The sequence below is a fragment of the Typopeltis vanoorti genome, chromosome 22, assembly GCF_054136105.1.
Source record: "Typopeltis vanoorti isolate ZY-2024b chromosome 22, IOZ_Tvanoo_1.0, whole genome shotgun sequence".
Taxonomy (NCBI): domain Eukaryota; kingdom Metazoa; phylum Arthropoda; class Arachnida; order Uropygi; family Thelyphonidae; genus Typopeltis; species Typopeltis vanoorti.
Window position 1 is genome coordinate 80,047,985 of NC_143570.1, and position 22,174 is coordinate 80,070,158.

Consider the following 22,174-nt stretch of genomic DNA (forward strand, 5'->3'; position numbering starts at 1 on the left):
TTTTCACACTGTCAAGTCTCCATGTATGGCTGAAGAGAGGTATCGTCAAGAATTCCTATTTATATTGAACACAAAAAATTCATATTGAAAAAAATTTGTCAAGTTAATGAAAAGAAATCATAAATAATAACTGGGATGAGAAAGAATCGTGGAGGGAAGAAGTCCCGAGTAAATAGATCTTTTAACTCTACCTCACGTTATAGCTAGGTGGAATAAATACCCGCGCCGAACTAGGTAAGAGGAAACATCGCTTTCTGGAATCATAGCAAGTATTGGTGTATGTTCTGGGGTCGATTTTGCCGAGAATTGCTGACCTAAATAGCAAGTTTCTTCGAATAAAAAAAATACTTTTCTGAGTCAAAAATCTACCGATTCTTGAATAGGAAGAAAATGCGTGGAAAGCATTCCCTCGGTGGTGAGCGGAATCTAAATTGGTATTTCTTTTCCACATCGATAATGACGGAAATTTCCTACAAGATATTTGATTACGGAGTATGAATCTGATCTGATCCTGTGGCTTCCTCTCTTGAGAGGGTTGCAGCTGATTACTAGGGAGTATGTAAAATCGTTACGGATAAAAAAGTAAACGAAATAACTAATAAGAATAAATAAAGGAAATAAATATAATAAATAATTGATGGAAAAATGAAATAAACGATGACAAGTGATTTTAAATCAAGAAATGAGAATAGCCAGCTAGTTTATAACATTTTTAAATGTGAAATCAATCACTTCTCGAACAAACAAATTGCAAATAATTTTAAATGGAAAATATATTCACGAATCGACTTTTCGGAGAGCATGATAGTAATGGAAGTGGAACAAATAAATTTAGCTAAGAAATGTTAATATGACGTTAATCAGTTAAATTTTTTGAACTGATAATTCCTCGTATTGTATCATCGTCTACTATAAAGGGTTGGAAAACGGTCTAAAAATAATTATATATTACTCAGGAGACTTCTAGCAAAGATGGTTTAATATTGTCAACAGTAAAATCTCGCTTTTGTTTGCTTACTTTACAAAACACACACACACACACACAATCTAAATTCTTGATAATGATGACATTATGATGACATACAGATTTGTTCCATTTCTTTCTCAAATCATCTTGCTATTCAAATAAACTCATGACCTGAGAATCTGAATTTATACCTTTTATTACTGCTTTACGTCATTTTCTAGCATATTTTCAAGACATTAACCCACTATTCACTAGTGTTCGATCGTCTTGGTTCGCTTTAAACATGGTCATTACTGAGTGAACTGATATAGTGTTACTCAGCCACGATAGCATTCATTCGGAGGCGATGAGTCAAAAAAAGAAAAATCCTGGCGAATGTAATATCACCTAATTTAAAGAAAACCTTTGTCGTGTTTTTTTGGGTTGTCTGTCCGACAACCCAAAAGCTTGATTAAGATTCTAATCATAGTCACAGGTAGCTTACACTGAATCATCATTTAGCCACTGAATGACACGAGAAAATAACATATTACACATGCGCGCTACTTTAATGATTACTAGGAAGGATCCGGAGAAACATTTTAGGCCCTCTGGTAAAACAAAAAGTTTGTGTTGTCAATTGTGCATAAAAGAGTATTAAAAATAATAATTTTTGTTTTGATACTGTCGTTGTACTTTATGATTAATATAATGTTTCGTGACTTAATCCCAAGCTATTAATCCCTGTTATAAGGATTCCATTGTGAGTTGTTGTATAAAGAAGTTTTAAACGTCTTTATACAACACCACCAATATTTACACCTCCAATGCAAAAACTGATTTTTGCATTGGTGGTGTTGTCAATGGCCGAGTTACAGAGTTTATATAACTCCTGTTGTATAAGGTTAGAAAGTACAATAAAAACTATGCAAAGACTATGATATTTTCATTTCAGGAAGAAAGTAAAATGTAAGCTATGTTAAGGGCTTACCTGGAAAAAATGATTAATCCAGTCGTCTCTAATAAAATTAGTTTCAGCATCACAAAAACAAAATATTTTAATGTAAAATATACCGTGTTTAAAATTAATTTTCCATTCATACTTTTACTATTGGAATTGCATAGTTAAATCTGTATGAATCGTGCAAAAAGTGAACATTTTATAAGTTTGTGGCATTAATTGTAACTCACAGTCGGTGAAATGAGGTTGAGGTTGAGTAACTAACTATTTATAAAAATTTTCAGATTTAGACTGTGAATACGGTACATTTCATAGAAATAAACTAAAATGATCAGATATCAACTTTTAATAAGCATAGTTGCACACATAATGACATGCGCAAAAATACACTAGAAAAGAAGTCAATTCCAGACACTACAGTGTCTGGAATTGACTTCTTAAGGTGGCGCTATGGCTGCTTGTTCCAGACACTACAGTGTGAGGAACAAGCAGCCATAGCGCCACCTTAACAAGATGTAGGACCGCCTTTCGCAACGATGACTCCAGACTTCTAGTCATACTTTCCACATACTTATGTAGTCATACTTTCCACAATAGCGATCAATGGGAATTTTGGACCATTCTTCCTGTAGGCATGTAATGAGGTCATGGACTGTTGTGAGGCTGACGTCCCTTGACCTCACCTGACGTTCCACTTCATCTCACAAATGTTCAACAGGGATGAGATCAGGGATCTGTGGAGGCCAGTCAAATGTGGTGACATTCATGTCCACAAACCACGCATTTACAGCAGCAGCCTTATGCATTGTCTTGCTGAAAGAGACAATGGTCAGTTCAGTAGAAACGGCACAAAGTAGGAAGCATTACATTATCCAGAATGTTCAGATCCTTCTTGGAGTTCAATATTCGTGGCACCACAAACAGAGGTCCGAAGCCAAACCAGGAAAAACAGGACCATACTATTGCACCACCACCTCTGAATTTCATAGTTGGGGTTAAGCAGTCTGGTAAGAGACGTTCACTAGGCATCCGCCACACTCACGCCTGTCCATCTGCTCGTTAGAGGGTGTAGCGTTATTCGTCGCTCCATAACACAGCTGTCCAAGCTTCCACGTCCACAGTACATGCTCTTTGCACCACTAAAGACGACGCTGCATGTTGGTTCGGGTAATGTAATGCTTGCATATTGGGGCCCTACCATGGAAACCCCATGAGCCTTGATTCTGAATGTTTTTGTACAGATTCGTGTTCCAGTCGATGCCCGGAAGTTCGCATTTAACGTTTTTTCCGACGAATGGCAGTTCTTGCATATTATCCTTCGTAGCACCCAGAGGTTATATTCGGTGAGTGTGGTGGGTGTTCACTGCGGGTAGCACTTGCAGTTGACTCCCTGCACTTCCATCTCAATGTGGAATTATTGATTTTTGACCTGGAATGGCCCAATTTGTCAACAATTTGCCGAATAGATAGGTCTGTAACATGCCATTCTATGACAACGCCTCTTTGAAAGAGGCGTTGTCATAGAATGCCAGTATAAATTGGAGGAACATGATCCCAAGTCGGTATCATGTTCCTCCAATTTATACTGGCTGCAAACACGTGACTCGTTACATGACACAATGCTGCACCTTCCCCATGGGGGTTGTCCATTGACTTTTTTCTAAGCAATGTATATTACAAGTATACTACTTGTTACAAGCAATAAAAGCTAGTAGAATACCTGAATGTCTCAACAGCCTCATATGTAAAAATAAGAACATTATCAAATAAATAAAAATACTCTGCAAAAGAATAATTAGACCTACTAATATTATCATATTCCTCCAATTTATACTGGCTGCAAACACGTGACTCGTTACATGACACAATGCATCTTCCCCATGGGGTTGTCCATTGACTTTTTTCTAAGCAATGTATTGCTTAGAAAAATTTATTGCTTGTAATTTCAGGTATTCTACTACTTGTTACAAGCAATAAAAGCTTGTAACAAGTAGTAGAATACCTGAATGTCTCAACAGCCTCATATGTAAAAATAAGAACATTATCAAATAAATAAAAATACTCTGCAAAAGATTAATTAGACCACTACTAATACATGCAGCAGAAACACATGCAGCAACTACAAAAATTAGACAAATCAATGAAACTATTGACATGAAAAAAATTGAAAGTGTAACAATATTATATAAAATCAGGAACTCACAAATCAGAGAAAATTGTAAAATTCATTAGTGATTGGATCCAAAAACGGTAAGAAGAATGGAAAAATCATATAGAAATAATGTAGGATAGCAGATGGGCAAAGAAAGTAAAGAACTGGATATCAAGAGGAAAAAGAAAGAAAGAAAAGAAATGGAGGAAGACCGAGGAGCAGATGCTGCGATGGTCTTGAAAATGGAGGCATTATAAGCATTTGTGCTTAATGGAACTCATTTTAATTCATTTTAATGGAGCTCACTGATATACTGTCTCATTCTTGTTAACAGTTATCATCTATTTAATGAATTCTTTTGGAATCTATTAAAAAACATCTTAATATGACATTATTGGAAAGAATGTAAAGGGGAAAAAATGATGACGACCTAGTAGGATAATTAAAACCAAATAAAAGTAGCAAAAGTTGTAGCAATACTGTGGCTTATTTCATATTCTCTTACGCCAACATTACACAGAAAGGTAGGTAGTGCCCAATACCAAACAAGAATAAAAAATCACAAAATATGTGGAAAACTTTCATTTGCCACCGAGAAATCACTGGGGAAAGAGAGAGAGAGAGAGAGAGATAGAGTTCAAATAAATCGGTTTCCAATAGATTTTGTGAACTTTATGGCGGTTCTAAATCGGAAAAGCTGACAGTGCGGTGGATAAAATGCTTTTTTTAATAGGCGTGGACAAATTTATTCACATTTTACACTAATATCAATGAAATATTAAATATATTCCTAGCATCAGTAATGACGTTTGCTACAAGAGAGTACGCTGAAGCACTGAAGGAATAATTATTCAATGGTGTTTCTACTCATGCAGCCCCAGTTCATTAAACATACTACTACAAACATAATTGAAATATTCACCTTCCCAAACACAAACGTTTACTATCTGTCCGCATAATACGGGGTATTACACGTGTGTGTGTGTGTGTGTGTGTGTGTGTGTGTGTGTGTGTGTGTGTGTGTGTGTGTGTGTGTGTGTGTGTGTGTGTGTGTGTGTGTGTGTGTGTGTGTGTGTGTGTGTGTGTGTGTGTGTGAGAGAGAGAGGGGGGGGGGGAGAGAGGATCTGAAGTCATGACAAAGTTTAACGATAAGCAAAATGAGTTAAGGAAGTAAAACAGGGGCATATCTTAAGAGACACAAGCTAGAAATTGTTTTATAATAACGTTTGTCTTAAAAGAAAACTCGCAAAAGGAAATAATTAATATCGCATCATTTTCATTCACGATGCAAGATACTTTAGAAAGATACTCATTCTTCTTCCTCTTCTGCTTAATTCATGTGAATGAGATACTGTCAAGATATAATGGATGAAATTAAAGATGATGAATTCTACAGTTCTTAAGAGAGGGCGAGAAACACAAACACCGCGTTACACATCATTATCACAGGTCTTTAATGCAATTCTACATTCATTGCAGGCTAAACAGCACATGAGACAGAAACAAACACGTTTGTCCCGTACCCCTGCAAGAAGTACTACGTATGGATATGTGCACTGTATAACAAATCAAGTGTAGATAACCACAACAACGAACATGGTCGAAAAAATCTGATGAAATGGCAATATGTAATTTTCCTGTAATTACAAAACTGATGTACAAGAACACGTTATACCTGATTTATCTAGTCTAAACAAGAAACACCACAAATGCACGCGTATGATAGGATGAAAGAAATGAATAGTGCGAAGATGAGGAGACATTTTACAACTTACATTGAGTGAAGTCTGCTGCTGCTGTTCCAGACTTAATGGCCAAGGAAACACACTATATAAAGGAAAAATTGTTTTTAGTTAGCTACCATTCCCCTGACTTTGTACAAGTGAGGGAACGATCTCTCCATTCCCACTGCGGACGGCTCTGATGACCACATCAAGTCTCTCCTAGTGCCGCACTCCTAGCACCACACCTAGCACTCCGAGACTAGCAGACGCCAACTGTGCACGATGGGAGCGATGGGGGAGAACTCTGCAGGCACTCCGGTATTGCCTAGTGGCCGTACGTCTACATATTTGCCGCTGCTGTAAGAAGAACATTGCGCCAGTAGAGCCGTCTGGTTTCCGGCCAAGTCAGCCGGCAGACAAGTGGGCTGGTTCAGCAAACAGCGATCAATCGTAGCAGAACAATGGAGAGCATCATCTCTAAGGTAAATAAAACAGTGGATTGCTTAACTAGACCAAGATCATCACACTGGCGGCGCTGGGGACTCGTGCAAAATGTCAGGGTAAAAATTCTAATTTGAATAAGGCGAAGATGCTTCTCTTCTGTTATTACATGATTAGATCATACTTCCGTGAACTATTCGTAGGAGGCGCTTTAGTGCATCCAATTCCCAACACGTCTACCGGACACCCTGATGAGACCCACATCGCAAAAATAAGAGAGTAAAAAAGTTCCGTGATGCGTAAATATTACTGTGCCTGCATCATTATCATCTGAATAATATTCCTCCCAGAAATTCTTAATATATATATACGCTGAACAAAATATCCCATTCAACTCTATTATTTGAAACGAACACACCATATGACAATGACTTTTGTTTTGCAGATCTGCAGTTCCAAAACTGGGCGTGCAGAACTAAAGTTAGTAATCCTGTGACTACTAACTTTAATACTAACATGACAGAAAAGTGCTGTACAGATTTAATTAATTAGTTAATAAGTTGACCAAGATTCTTTTAACTGCTTACGAAAATTTGAAGAAAAAAGTTCAGAAATGTAAAATCGAATAAATAAACTTTTGTTTTAATAAAATAAAAGACCAGAACAAAACGATTGGTTCAAAAAACTATTTTAATGTAATAAAAACTGAAATCAGTGCCCAAAAAAGTTCAATCATTTGGTCAATTTTATCAGCTGCGAATCCTAACTCTCCTGCAGTTCATGTGGGTAGTAGTAATCATATATAGATAAAAGTTCATAACAACAACATGTGCATGCGCTTGGATGAGCAGTTAAAATAATACTAACAAGATGCTGGTATGATATTGATTTCAATTCATGGACCATTATCGCTATACCATTATCGCTATACTTTGCAAAATCAGTAAGGCGCAAATTTAATTTGAGTAAAGATTTCTTTATAGAAGTGGTGAAACTTTTTATCTCAAAACCCACTACTATATGCACCGGAAACCATTCTAAAATATTTAAAACATAATTATGCAAATAAGGTCATCATTAAATAATGTCTCACTCAGAGATAGAGAGAGTAGGAGGATTCGATCCTATGCAGTATGGGAAAGCGGGTGGGATAATGCTAGCAAAATATAAATTCAAATTGCATAACTATTCATCTATTTAATTCACATTCAATCTATCTTTCTAATTCTGGAAATAGTGTCTGGCATTGTTAATTTTTTAAATATTCTTCCAATATTTTCCATGCGCTATTCACGTCTTGCCTTTGCATTTCTTTTGTATTATGGTATTGCTTCAAACTAGTATCTATGTGTTCAGTAATCACTGCAGCTAGCTTTATATTTCCACATTTATCCGTTTTTAAGAGAAAATGTTGCATGCTTGACCAAAGGGCGCTCCACTTTTTTGGAAGCAGGATGGCTATTCATTTATACCCACATTCTCCAATGTCTATTGATATCCAGGTGTCATCTTTTTACATGCTGTCGAAAATGATTTACTAACTCCTCAGTAACTCCATAAATTGCATTTCCTTCCAAATCCCATATGCTCTTTTTTCCCTTCTAGTCTATCCTCATAATGAAAGTCTCCCCTAATGACTATTTCCTTTGTGACTACTAAGTTAAATGTACCGATATATTTCGCAATCACCTTCCTTTTCTCTTCAGGCCTGTAATAATAATAACACTTTTACATACATTGTGTTCAATCATTCTCTAATTCGCATGAAATAGAACCCTAAGCGATGCCCTCTTCTCGGATATCTATTTCTCTGGGCATAGAAAATAAATACATAAATACATAGTAAAATAATTAATTATTTTATTATCATCAATAAAACTACTTTCCCTCTTCTGTTTCCTCTTGTGTTCTGGAAAATATGTCATCATCATCAGTGGCTCTAACAGGCAATTTAGCCTCCACGATCTTCTATATCTTCGATATCTTCTCTAGCTTGTTTTCATTTTTCTACAATGCTGTTAATGATTCTCACTCTTCGTATTCTCTCCAAACGCTAACCACCCTGATATAAATTCCTTCGAAATCATTCCAAACATTCACACACAATGAACCTCGTGTCTTCCTCAGAGCCTACGTATTGTATCATTAGCAGTCATAGGGCTTTTCTCAGTTCGTTGCTGTCATACTTTGATAGTATGCTCACAAACTTTCTCTTTTGTTTCATCACTCTACAAGTTATCTCATACCAAATTTAACACCTTTTAGATGGTTTGGCCAGCTAATGCAATCATTTCTGTCACACTCTCCTTCTCTATTCTCATAACCTGATTACGTTCTGAATGTCTTCAGAATTCAGTGGCACTGATTTTTATTTTTATTGTTTTTTACCTTAAATAACCTTCTGGTGATACTGTATACGTAAGTAAAATTCGTTCGATTCTCTAGATCTAAAAATAACAAGTCTCTAAGGTAAATATCATAACGCAGGTGTATAAAAAGTATCATAAACAAGGCAAAAGTAATGGAAACAACCACCCAAGGAAATGTGAGAAATAAATAAAAAACTTCCCTGGGTACAAAGGAAGTTCATAATATTCTCATTTAATATTAAAACAACATCAAATCGTAACCTACGTAAAATAGTGATAATAAATGAAAGAAGAAATTAATAATATGACTGAAGAATGTATTGTTTTGAAATGCACACACTCAAAGAAGAAATATTTTCACAGCCTTTATTATCTTTTATACTATGATTACTTATATTTTGGCCTGGCTGGATGACAGTTGCAGCCTCCCCACTTTCCAACCAACAGTTATGGACTTGGATGGCACCGTGGACATGGATGCTTGTGAATGCCTTTAAGAGGTAGATGAAATTCATAGCTTGTTCGAAACCATCGTTCTGCTTATTGAAGAACTGAAGTGGATTGGAAAAAAAATCCAATATTTGATCTGAGAACAGTTCGCAGATTAGATTAGTATGGCTCCCATTCTCTTATGTTAATGTGTGGAAGATTTACAACCTTTCGTGAGAAAGACACATAAAAACATACTTATCATTTTACACTAAAAACGTATCGTGCCAATACTGACAGCGTGGAAGACAAACGTCGAAAATTTCAAAACTTTCATAACAATAAAATGATTTTCTTCAGAATTGTTTCGACAAGATACAGCGTTTAGTTTCTGATTTAGTTTCAGTTAACGGGAAAACATCTCAAATTTCGAATCATCTTCAGTTCACAAAAGAGTAAAGGCGGAACCCTCTTAATATACAGTATTTTTTAGAAATCTTATACATTGTAATAGTAGTAAATGTTAATTTTGTCTGATATCATTCATGTGTTTTAAGAAATTAATGAAATCTTCACTACGGAGTTTTTCAAGTTCTCGAGATCCTTTGCAAAATAAGAAAAAAATAGTAAATTCTTTATACGACAAATACACTTAAAAAGTAGACAATGCAAAAGTCTCAGGATCCTAATGAATTTGATATGCAAATGAGATGGTGCGTAATTCTATTACTTTTCTCCTAAATCAGCGTGATTCGTAAATCTTGGGTGGCCACAGTTGTCATTTTAATCGTGTAGTGAGGACATCACTGGTTTCGGGACAGAACATTAATTTAGGAATTTCACAAATGGCTTTCTGTACGTTTAAAAATCAATATTTGACTAAATTCTAAATTAGGTATTATTCGTTATAAGGAACGAACAGGTTAAAAATCAGGAATATCAGGTGCCCATCTTTACTGTTTATTTGGAACAGGTTTATCAGTTTTAACCGAATTTTATTTTTTAAATCACAAATGTACAGTTTCAAATAGCTTAATGATTCTTTGATCATTCTTTAGTCTTGATCTCGAAAAGATGATCATGTGATTCAAATTAGCTTTCATATTTTTCATATTTGCATCAAATAACATGTATATTCAGTTTGAATAATAAACAGGATCTCTTTTAATTATAATACATTCAATGCTTTGTATTTTCTTCGTCGATATGCTATTTTATTTAAATTTTAAGTGCGTAGGCAAGGAACTCTATGATCTATCTTTCCGTATGATCACATAATTACTGTACATCATTTATTTTTTTTTTAATTTAAATCCAAACTAATCGTAGTTTGTAAACAGAGACTACACCAATGTTCGCTAATTGATACATTCGCAGTGTATTTTTGAAACCTACTAAGTGAAGTGAGGCTGTTTAACTATTTTTTTCTGCAGAGAGAAAGATCCTAGTTACATTTTTTTTCCATTTCCCTCCCCCTTTTCTTATAATTATAGATGGATTGTAAAACAGTTTAAGTTTTACCGAGTGCAGCAAGAAACAAAAGAAAAAGAAAGAAAGAAAAAAATAAACAATAGGCTAATGGCTGATTGAAACTCAGTTGTAAGAACCGCAGGGATGACAAAAGGATTATTAGAGGGATGACGAAAAACTTATGTTGCAGGCCCCTTATGTTATAGGCTTCATAAATAGATAAAACTCTCATAACTTCCTCTGGAGCAAAAGTATCTTTCTTGAATCGCCATGACCCTACTTAAAAACAAATGGAAAAACAATTTCACATTTCGGTTGAGGATTCAGTTAGCCTACACGGCAGGTACTGTACTGCAGAATGCTCTAGCGTCTACAAATGTCTCACGGATGACAAGAGTATCTTAGAATTAGAGAACGTTGGAAATAGAATGACATTGCTGACGCTATTGTAAACATCAAGGACTATCTGGATGAGATAAATCAGATATAGCATTGTACTGTTAATGCGTGCTGGAAAGAACCGGATTGAGGTAGTTCTTGGTTTATTATTTCCTGGCTTCTCTGAGGCAGTGGAACGAATTGTGAAATTAGTTACAGACTTTGAAGAAAGAGTGCTATCAGTCCCACGCTTTGAAGAAAGGGACTGATACACTTGGCCAGTTAAATAAGGAAGATCTTTCGCAGGTACTCGTATTGAGAGAAGATGAACACGTGCAACTTCAGCTCAAAACCAAAGCATACTGAAAGATCTTAAAATGGAAAATGGTTTGACTTGACTGATATTTTTTAAAAGAAAAGAAAAAAGCACACAATATTTATTGTAGAACAGCATTAAGTTTAATTTAGAATGCTATGGTACAATATATAAATGTTTATGAAGAAATTTAAGAAGAAAGCACAAAAGTAAAATTCTCTGAAAAGTGAATTTCTCATTCAGAGTAATTAAGATTCATCTGACTATGGGTTTTATTTCTAATACAGTACTACATTATGTATCTGAACAATGCAGTACACTGAAAAAATACTATATTTACTTCAGAGATACTTAATCCCATGGGTGTATTAATGCCATGTTTTGCACAGAAATACATTGACATCACGGATTTGTTTCTCGCATATGCTTCTATCACGATGTTTTTTTTCAAAATCTCATGAAGAGAGTTACCACTGCATATCTTGAAAGATGGGTTTTCTTCATTGGTCTCTAACGATATGTTTTCTAGTGTATACGCAGAGAAATAATAATCCACTGGGAATAATGTTTCATGAGAGTTGTTAAAACACTAAAACGAACAGTGACGGTATACAAGCAAGCAAATTCTGATATAAAATTTATAATGGACTCTAAGAAACGAAGATGTGCATTTATTTTCATGTTGAAAGTATTGTACTGCGCACGATCTCAAGAATGACAAGAAATGTAAAGCTATAATGATACCTTAATTATTACTACCAGTTAAATGACTAATTACTACCAGTTAAATGACTAATTATAAATATTTAAGAATACTAACATGGATTACTTTGTTTTTCACGCTTGTTAAACCCATTAGATACTGACTGAAGTTATGACAAAGCAACCAAGGTCCTGAATAAAGTAGACATTGTGCCTGTTAACTGCGTGTCTTCTCAAGCTGGTGTTCCTGTTTTGAAGGAAAACAAAAAAAAGAATCCAACTTTGTATGGGACCAGCTAAATCACTTTCAGTTAAAAATCCTCGTATAAATTCCTCTGAATCGAGAGACCACTGTTTTAACCCCTCAATGGGATTCGAATGCTGGAAATTCTGTCTATTAAGGTAAGCATAATCAAATTATACCGACAGTAGATGAGTTCTCTAGCAAGATCTGAACCATTTGATCTGAAAGTGACAAGTTCCTAAAGTAATCTTTGACAAAGATTAAGCAGAAACAATTAAAACGAATATTCGACATGCAATTCCTAAGATTAGAAAATCTAAATATTATTTTTAAATATAAAGCATTTCGTGGCATTACAAAAGATCAGAAATCTAACCAGTTTTCTCACATAGCTATAACTGGCCATCGTCTAAATGTGTTTCTCAAAGAGATTGTTTGCTGCAAACTAAGTAAAAATAGCAGCTATCTGAAAATAAAAAAATACTTATTTTCCTTCTTTATGTCCAATTATTCCCATGGATAATAAACTTCGGAGACCTCTATCACCCATTAGAAAGATAAAACGACATTCCGTAAGAGTTCTGCTGTAGACGATCCATTGATAACTATGGCTGTCATTAACAGAGCGAGAGAGAGAAAAACATGACGAAGAATCTTATGATACCATGTATTATTTAAGTCTCTGCACGAACAATAAACACGAAAGAACACCATAAGGATTGAGAATCTAGATTATTATGTCTGTCACTGAACGCATCTAAAATAAATCCTGTCCATGGAAGCGCCTACCACAATATTGTCATGTGGGACCGATTCCCTATGAATGCTATGGTACAATTCGAGCCTTGTTCTGTGCTAAATAAAACGATGATGTTACCTTTCAGTTCCGAGCAAACCCACGATTGGTGAGGCTGTTAATCTCCTCAGACAGGACAACCCTCAGTAATGGCTTACCGGTAGTGATAACGACTTGTTGCTGTTTCCTTCCCAAGCTCTGTGCTCTGAAAAACAACTTTCATATATTTTCGTCTAACGCCATCATTTGCTGTGACACTTCTGTTTAAAGCATTTTACATTTTAGGCAACCCAGTTTTTGTGCTTTTTGAACTGAATAGGCACTTCTTCAAATTGCCAAAACAGCATACTTGTGAAGTGCCATATTGCATAATTGTTATAGATGAATACAAAGAAAATATCTACTGTATGTATTCAATACCGCTGAATTACAATACTGATGAACAACATTGATGGATTATGCACAATATTATATACCTATAATAGGTAGATGTGTCATTTGCAAAGGAATAAAATCTCTTTTCCAATTTTTCTTCTTTTTTTTTTTACAGTGACTCGCAAATATAATTTACATTTAAAATTTTCAACAAAATAAAATACATTTGTGTATTAGAGGTATATGAATTTCATCTCCCTGCGTGAGTCAACTACCTTGCTTACTAGAATCTGACTTACTTTAAAAAATCTTTTAGTTCCTATAGCAGGATTTCGGGATTATTTAATCCTTAATCTAAGTACTAATGTACTACATGTTTATAACCTTTCGTTAGTGGATTTACATTAAATATTTCATACAATTTCATCTCATGATGAAGTTTTATGAAATGAAAGACAGAGAGAGTGAAATTATTGCTTTTTATGCGTAGTCCCTTACTAAATTTTGCACGTGCAAATGCTGCGAAAGAAAAAAAAAATTATATGGCTCGATAAAAAGTTCGGAAGATTATAATATGAACTTATGAAATCTACACATCAAAAGTCCGGGGAATAACATTAGTGTACAAAAATAATAAAATAGACATTACTGTATCTGTGTGTTCTTCAGCTTGTTCAGATGGTATATTTTACAGGATAAAATCCTGCTCTTCCAGTTGCGAAAAATCCAGGTCGGATGTGCTCTCTCTCTCTCTCTCTCTCTCTCTCTCTCTCTTTCAGCCATAGTACAGTTTGTGATCTTGAGAAAGTAAGAACGTCTTCACAGCTGGTTACGGTTTCATTCATCAAACACGAATTCTGAGATGATTTTGAACTTTATTATTGCACAAAGCGAAGATCGCGTGTCGTTGGCACCATCCATTAGATAGGTAATTTAATACCAATCAATTTTTGTCATCATTCGAAGTACAGACCGCAAAGCTGCCCTTCTGAAAGATTGTATTTAGTGTCAAAAGCCAGGACTCGAAGAAGTATTTAATAATTTGTCAGCGTCGACAACTTATCATGACAAAACTGTCTCATTGCTTATTATGAGGCTTGGTAGTTCTCAAAGACCACATCGCTTGGAAGGAAAAAATAAAACATCAGGGAGTCTGTTTTACCACTCGCTGCAATACAATATTATACATTGCTAAACACACACAATAACAAAAAAAAAAAAAAAAAAACTGAACAAGTATTGGAAAAAGCCAAAAAAAAAAAAACTACCAAATTCTTTGAAGTTATGAACTTGGTGATTCGGAATGACTATTGTGGAGACTAATCACAAATCGAAAGCTTCTAAAGTATAAAAGGAACAAGATATCAAACATGATAATCGGTTAGAAGGAACCTATGAATAATTCGAAATTTTCCAAGCGAATAGTTTTGTGAATTAATGTCGTTTCGAATACTGTCACTTCAAGAATAATAGACATCTCATTGTAGGTCGGAACCAAGCATGCACTACACTGTATATATACGCCGAGCATTTTCAGACTGTGGGAACATCCGGTGTGCTTGCATTCGCATCAACAGCTGCGCTAATCAACAAACAAAATACTTTACGAGCTTTTAATTATGTTAAATCACCTGTATATTAATAAGTAATAAGCAAGAGTAATAAATAATAAGAAGATTGCATTAAAACTGAGCCTCACCTTCATGAAATATGTTATCGGTGACATTCCACTTCAACGCTATTTTAAATTGGACATATGCAACAATTACAATGAGCGCAGCTAAATTAATTTCAAGTGCATAGCACCTCGGAAGAATATTTTTCTTTTGCATTATATTTCAGAAGGCGGGACTGGTGCTGATTAAAACCATCAGAACTTTTCACTGAAAATAATTAAAACCCAGGTTAGAAATTTGTGTGAAACAATTCTCGGATAAACTCTCCAAGAGCAAAGAAAATGCACAAGAAATGAATATTTTTCAAGAATTTAGAACAAAAGAATGAAAAAAAAACACTAAAAGGAAAAATAGGTAAAACTTCAATAAAGAAATACACACAAAATTCAGACTGAATTTTGTGTGTGTGTGTGTGTGTGTGTGTGTGTGTGTGTGTGTGTGTGTGTGTGTGTGTGTGTGTGTGTGTGTGTGTGTGTGTGTGTGTATGTGTGTGTGTGTGTGTGTGTGTGTGTGTGTGTGTGTGTTCTTTATTGAATTTCAAAATTCAGACTGAAATTAAAATGTGAATGTGAAAATCAAATTGAGATTTCAGTCATTAACAAATTTTGTTCATATTTTAGCAAGTCTTTAAATTCAGTATCAAAGCGCATCTCTGATCATCTCATCTTTCCCCTTAAGAGTGACTTCAATGGTCTGTAACAGTCAAGCTCGGCTTCGGAAACCTAATGAATGCTACAATAAGGTGGTTAATCCTATTTACAAAGTCTCTACGTCTGTCAATTGCATACATGGTCTGGCTGCATGTCAGACTGCGGGATGATAACTGTCTCAACTTCCGTATAAGAGCAACTGATCGCCTTCAGATGAAAAGCCCTTAGGGTAGTCGATTCATAGAAGAAATTCGAATTCGGATGATCTTTCGAAACAAACGGCATTATCGTTACTGACTTAGCTACGGAAGTTCTGATTAATTAATGTATTATCAAGTATTAATAGATATGCTATTTAACGTAATGAATATCCTTTCAAAATATGTTGGCATATGTTATGGCCTGTTTTGTGGGATGAAAAATCGAAGCATTCTGCCGAGCGATTAGTGCACCCGCGAATGTGAATACAAGCGCAGTCGATCAAATTTAATCAGGTACCACACGTACAAGAAACTAAACCTTAAAAGCTAAATAAACAATTATCAAGAATAACTGGTCAATCTCGCTATTAAATCTACAAAATTAGCTGTCCAGTTTAACAGCATGAAGACATACTGGCTTCCTTCAATATTGTGCAATCAGCAGTTCTAAAGTGCATTAAAAAGAACCATTTACAATAATGCACTAGATACTGCGATAAATGTCAACGCGAAGCAACAAGAAACAAAACCAAAGCAAACCTGATAGTGAAGAACAATAAAAAACATTATTTCTCCAAAATTCCTAAATCTAGTGGCTGACATGTAACAAACGAGTACTTTTTAAACACCTGAAATAATGATTTGAAATTTTAAGCATTTGTAAAAATAATTCTTTTAAAAAAATTTACGTCAATTATTTTTCAACAACTGAAATTCGCTAGAAATACATAGAAATTATAAGTATGAAGCAGTTCCTTTAGTTTAGGCAGAGTAAAGAAGAAATGCAAACGTAACCATAAAGTGAAGCAATTAAATGCCGAAAGATAAAAATTCCAATCCGACAATTCGCTGCTTCTTACATTACAGGAAAAAGTTTCGAAACGAAATACTTAAGTATTAATGTCTTTTTTAACAGTGGTAGTCGACTCATTTTGCTTCAGAAAGTGTTTCAGTGCTGAAAGCAGGTCTTCTCTGCACTCTTCAGAAATTTTCTCGTTCAAAAGTAAAATCTGAAGAAAGCTTTCAAGAATTTACCTGGCGACTTCTTTTTGTTACATGCTACTCCCTAACACAGTCTCCGAAAAGCTTTCACTCATAAAAATGCTGCATTAAAAAGAAATACCTTCAGGAAGTGAAGTTTGTGCAATGTCACAATCCAAATGGCAAAGTGCACGATTAGCATTTCTCTTATTTTGAATATCGATTATGTCCTCTGTTAGTCGCGAGAAAGTACATGCGCCTGAAGAAAGAAGATAACAAGAATCTTATAATTCCTAAAATTCTTTCCGGCTTAAATCACCAATACTTGTTTTTTTTTTTTTTACGTGGACTTTACTGAGCATGTATTTTGTGGGGTCAAAGACACGACAGTTTTATTTTTTTAATTTTTACGACCTTTCTGATCGTTGGTTATAACCATTTCAAATTCATTAAGATCACATCAGGCATTTATGGTTAAGTTGATGGCAAGATGGTGACACAGGGTTTATGAGATCGTCAAATAGAGCAAAACTATGGATTGATAAAAACTTGTGAGATATTTTCTGAGGAAATTATTAACAAAAGGGCGTTTTTTGAAGATCGTTTTCTCCTAATCGTGTCGTTGAGCCATCTCTTTAAGAGAACGCTGCTTCAAATCTTGTATCTCCCCACTGTTTTTTCTTCTTCTTTAGTATCTTTTCATCTCAAGTCAAATCTTTGTAGATCATCCCTTCATCTTGTTCTTTGACAACCTTTCCCTCTATTTCCTCCTCTCAGTATCCGCTCAGTGCTTAATGTTGCCCACCTTTCGTCTAGCAAACTACTAATATGGCCAGCCCATCTCTACTTACATGTTCTACAACATTTTACAATATCTTCTACTCCAGTCACCTCTCTAATTCTAGTATTATTCTAACCCTTTTTATTATGTGGAGCATTCTTCGCTCCAAGGCTCTTTGGGACACACGCAACCTGTCTCCCTGTTTTTGTAGTTGTCGCCAATGTCTCACTTTCATAAGTAAACACTGGAATATTGCATACATTAAATTTTTCTTTTTAGGCATATAGGTAAATCTCCTAACAAATCATCTTTATACAATCAAAATTCTGTTTTCTTGTGTGATTCTACTTATTTCTTTCTCTTGTTTTTAGTATAGTCCTCCACAATTTCAATACGATTATCCCAACTCTTTACTTCAGCACCAGTGACGTCGCGTGCCCATTTAGTTTGGATGTGCTATCGTGTGGGCTTATGCAAACCCGCGCTACAAAATTCACGTCAATTTGACCACATGATTGAATTTTTATCGATGTATCAATGCGTCATAGCGCATCAGCGCTCATCTTAATTGGTCAAATGCAATTAATTCTTGGATAACTTTGAAAACTTTAATTTATCAATTAATATATTTTTAAATGTGGGAAGTATAAAGGGCAAATGAACAATAGCTATGGTTCAAGCGCTCCGTTTATGTGAGAAGAACGAAGGGTTTACGCTTCGTGGTGAGATAAGATTAACATTGGAAAGTACCAGAGTGAGACACGGATAATTGGAATTTTGATATGATTTTTAAAGACAGAAAGGCTGGAAAAACTCGTTCGACTTATTTATGCACGAGTTCCAACCCCTTTCGACTGTAATCAATCATGCAATCCGCGAAAGCTCTAGCAGAAAACGGGATATTCACATACCACGTTCTAATATATCATACAGCTTTTCAAATGTATAAAGATCTGAGAATGATGATAACCAGAATAGATGACCAATTTGATCACTGTCATATTCCTTAAACCTGCCCACCTAACAAACAGATATTGCAGGATCAAGAGGAACAAGTCCATCACGAAAGTCGTCCTTTGCAGCATATTGACACTGCAAGATATATAGATTCTGAAAATCATTTAAACATATGGCATCTTTATACTGAAGAATGGAGACTGAATGTGCCCACTGGAGGCTCGTGTAGTTGTTTGCGCAATCTAACCCGTATATCTGTGAAAACAGCATAAATCTGAATTCATCCCAACAGTCTGATCCCATCCTACAAATACATATGGATTGTTTTTCAAGTCTAAAACGAATAATTTAGAAATATGGTACAGTGTGTCGATCCTCAAAAGCATTTTTCTGCTCGCAGTTTCAGGTGATATCAGTTGATCATGGAGCAGAATTTAGGCATTGAAGAAATGCAAGACCCATTCAAGTTCAGGTTTATCTCTAAATATCTGTATTTCCTATTCTACAGTATCTTGTTTCTATTCCATTAGGACAGGATGGTCTATGTTCTAATCACTTTTATCTACTTCTTCTTCTTCAAAATCTTCTGGAATAGTAGATTTTTACAATTTAGTGATTTTCATAGTTACTACTATGGCATGAACTCTCTCCTCGGTTGTCTTCCACCAGCAATATTGGTTTGAGGGAAATTCCAGCCGTATTTAGGATTTCAAGCGAGTTCAAAATGTACAGTGGTAAGGATAGTGTGATCACTCCTGATGACACCCTAATTTCCAGATTTTACTTTTGAAATACTCTTTTGAAAAGGAGGTCGAATTTCTGCTTTTGAAAGCTTTGGCCAGGAATTGTAAATGAGTTGTCAATTAGGAAACGGTCTTAAGGTATGGTTGTCATAACTCCTATACATTAGTAACCTGAAGGATCTTCAAGCTGAACGAAATTTAAAAAACTTCAAAACACCCAATTCATAAGCATACGAAAAACATTCTACATAACCAATACTCGACCATACATAGAAAATAACGCCTCCATAGCGCAATTTGAAGAAGGACAGTCTGTCAACCATCCCCTGACTTGGATCAGGGGATGGTTGACAGACAGATATCAAAAAGTGGTATACAGTGGGTGTGAATCTGCCAGATTTAAGGTAACCAGTGGTGTACCTCAGGGTTCAGTCCTTGGGCCATTATTGTTCAATCTATACATTAATAATATCAAGCAGGGTCTATCATCAGATTTGCAATTATTTGCCGATGATGCAAAGATAGGCAGGGCAATCAGGGATGCTACTGGTATTCAGCAATTACAAAATGATTTGAATAGACTGGAAATCTGGGCAAACGAAAATGGCTGTCTGTTTAATGTTAGTAAGTGTAAAGTTATGCACTTTGGCGTGATTAGAGTTCCAGGCATATTATATTAGCGGGGTTATGCTACAAGAAACTGAAGACGCAAGGGATCTTGGTGTATTGGCGGATAAGAATTTAAAGTTCAAAGGTCACATAGCCAAAGTTGCAAATACAACTCAGAGGATAATTGCTATGTTGAAGCGAACCTTGACATGTAAGGATAAGGAAGTAATTTTGCCTCCTTATAAGGCTTCGATAAGACCACACTTTGATTATTGTGCGCAGATTTGGTCTCCTGGGTTATAAGGGGATGAAGAAGCTGTGGAAAGGGCGCAAAGAAAAGTTCTATCTATTTCTCCCATAGTCCTTAATGAACCGTTGGGTCACTCATGGCTAAGCCATGAATGGCTAATGGGCGGTGAATTAAAACAGATGGCGCCCATCTCCTCTTCTGTCTTCGTCTATATGTCCTATGGCTGTATCCTGTATGTTCACAGGTCCAGTTTGCCTGTTTGCGTGATGAAAAACCCCTGCATAAACTGGGGAAAAAAACCCTACTGTCCACGCCCAAGACCGGCTAACTTGGCTATGGCTGAGGAAGATACTTCAGCTCCTCACGTCACCGACGGGAATCAAACCTAGGACACTCCTTCCCCAGGCATATGATTGCAAAGCGCAGTCACTAGGCTAACCGCGTGGACAAAGAAGAGTTACAAAGAATATATCCGAATTATGGGATTTACATTATGATGACAGATTGCGAGTCTGTGGATTACAGACTCTGGTTAACAGGAGAAAGAGGAGTGATATGATAGAGGTCTATAAACTTTTGAATGGGTGTTACAGCATTTCAAATGAAGAAATATTTCGTTATATGGAAGGTGGGGAGAGAACACGGGGGGCATCCATGGAAGTTAAGGTTGTTATCAGTCAAGAAAGGGCTAAGAGCTAGGTTTTTCTCTCAGAGAGAGCAGTGAGTGAGTGGAATAATTTTCCCTTACGGGTAGTGAATTCATTTACTAATCTAGTGTAAATGAATTCAAATGAAGGTATGATAACCGGGTTGGATAATTTACAGCCTCCCACGATGGGTCTTTGACTCCCAAGAGGTCTCAGATAATAATAATAATAATAATAATAATAACAATAATATTTTTTTTTTATTTATTATGTCTCAGATAAATTACATACAGAGATACAGTAATAATTATACATACACGATTAACAATTATATAACAGATACTTGCAAGTTAATAATATTCTTAAATATTTTTTTATGTCTCAGATAAATTGCATACATAGATATTGTAATAATTATATATATATATATATATATATATATATATATATATATATATATATATATATATACATATATATATATGTTAAAGATACCAAGCAATTTTAAACCTGGTTTTACTCCATTTCCCAAGTAAGCAAACAGACTAAAAGTCAAGTTTGCGCCTGCAATTGATGCAAGTCAAACTGATCCCACAGGTAGTGCAGGACCAGGGCAACTCGTGGCAAAGGTGGAACAAGCTCCGATCACTAATCTTAATATTTACCCTTAATGCCAAAACACATCTCCAAGAAGGGGATGTATGATGTTTTGTATTAAAGGCAAGGGGCCACTACCCAGACCGGTTTCGACCTTCATTGAGGTCTCGTCAGTGGGAGCTAGGCTTAGAAATAGAAATACCAAGATTTAGTAATACAGAGCTTGTAAGTATTTCGTCAAAACAAGTTACCATAAGGTGTTTTAACCTTATTAAATAAAAATCTCTGGAGGAGATATAAATGTAGAAAGTATTTTTACCTTGGGTATAAATATGTTAAAGATACCAAGCAATTTTAAACCTGGTTTTACTCCATTTCCCAAGTAAGCAAACAGACTAAAAGTCAAGTTTGCGCCTGCAATTGATGCAAGTCTGATTGCGCCTGCAATTGACTTGCATCAATTGCAGGCGCAAACTTGACTTTTAGTCTGTTTGCTTACTTGGGAAATGGAGTAAAACCAGGTTTAAAATTGCTTGGTATCTTTAACATATTTATACCCAAGGTAAAAATACTTTCTACATATATATATATATACATATACTGTATATATATATATATATATATATATATATATATATATATATATATATATATATATATATATATATTTATAATACATTACAATTGTGAATAACAGATACTTGCAAGTTAATAATATTTTTCGGCGAAACTTAGCAGAACTTATCTGAGGAAGATAATAGATGATAGATGGCGGTGGTT

The 22,174-nt window shown here is 35.3% G+C and overlaps 1 protein-coding gene across 2 annotated transcripts in view; it reads right to left on the reverse strand.

Annotated features, from left to right (window-relative positions):
* Nucleotides 1-22,174, reverse strand: part of LOC150094511 (uncharacterized) — a 632,643-nt gene that overhangs the window by 570,682 nt on the left and 39,787 nt on the right. The window contains exon 2 of one of the 2 annotated variants that reach the window (XM_090412025.1): nucleotides 15,003-15,186. The exons of the other annotated variant lie outside the window; for it this stretch is intronic. The gene's annotated coding sequence lies outside the window, so the exon portion shown is untranslated. The remainder of the gene's footprint in view (nucleotides 1-15,002; nucleotides 15,187-22,174) is intronic. 2 annotated transcript variants of the gene reach the window in all.